This window comes from Alligator sinensis, unplaced genomic scaffold, assembly GCF_000455745.1.
Source record: "Alligator sinensis unplaced genomic scaffold, ASM45574v1 scaffold665_1, whole genome shotgun sequence".
Taxonomy (NCBI): Eukaryota; Metazoa; Chordata; order Crocodylia; family Alligatoridae; genus Alligator; species Alligator sinensis.
The window spans coordinates 55,835-56,230 of record NW_005842034.1 but is presented as its reverse complement, the minus strand read 5'-3'; positions in this window follow the sequence as shown (position 1 = coordinate 56,230).

Below are 396 nucleotides of genomic sequence, written 5' to 3'. Positions count from 1 at the left end.
AAAAAATAAGACGATAAAATAAACAAAATAAAAAACAAAGAAAATAATGTCAATAACTAAAAATCAAATAAGCAGCGTGCAAAGGAAAGGGGCAACACCCCCCTCCCCCCGATTCCTGTGTGTGGTGAAGCGCAGGCCCCTCTCCCCGGCCGTGCAGCACGGCGAAATGAAATAATCAAAAGGTCAATAAGATAAACACAAAAAAATAAGACGATAAAATAAACAAAATAAAAAACAAAGAAAATAATGTCAATAACTAAAAATCAAATAAGCAGCGTGCAAAGGAAAGGGGCAACACCCCCCTCCCCCCGATTCCTGTGTGTGGTGAAGCGCAGGCCCCTCTCCCCGGCCGTGCAGCACGGCGAGCCGCGTGCAGGGTGCAGCTGGCCGGGCGGG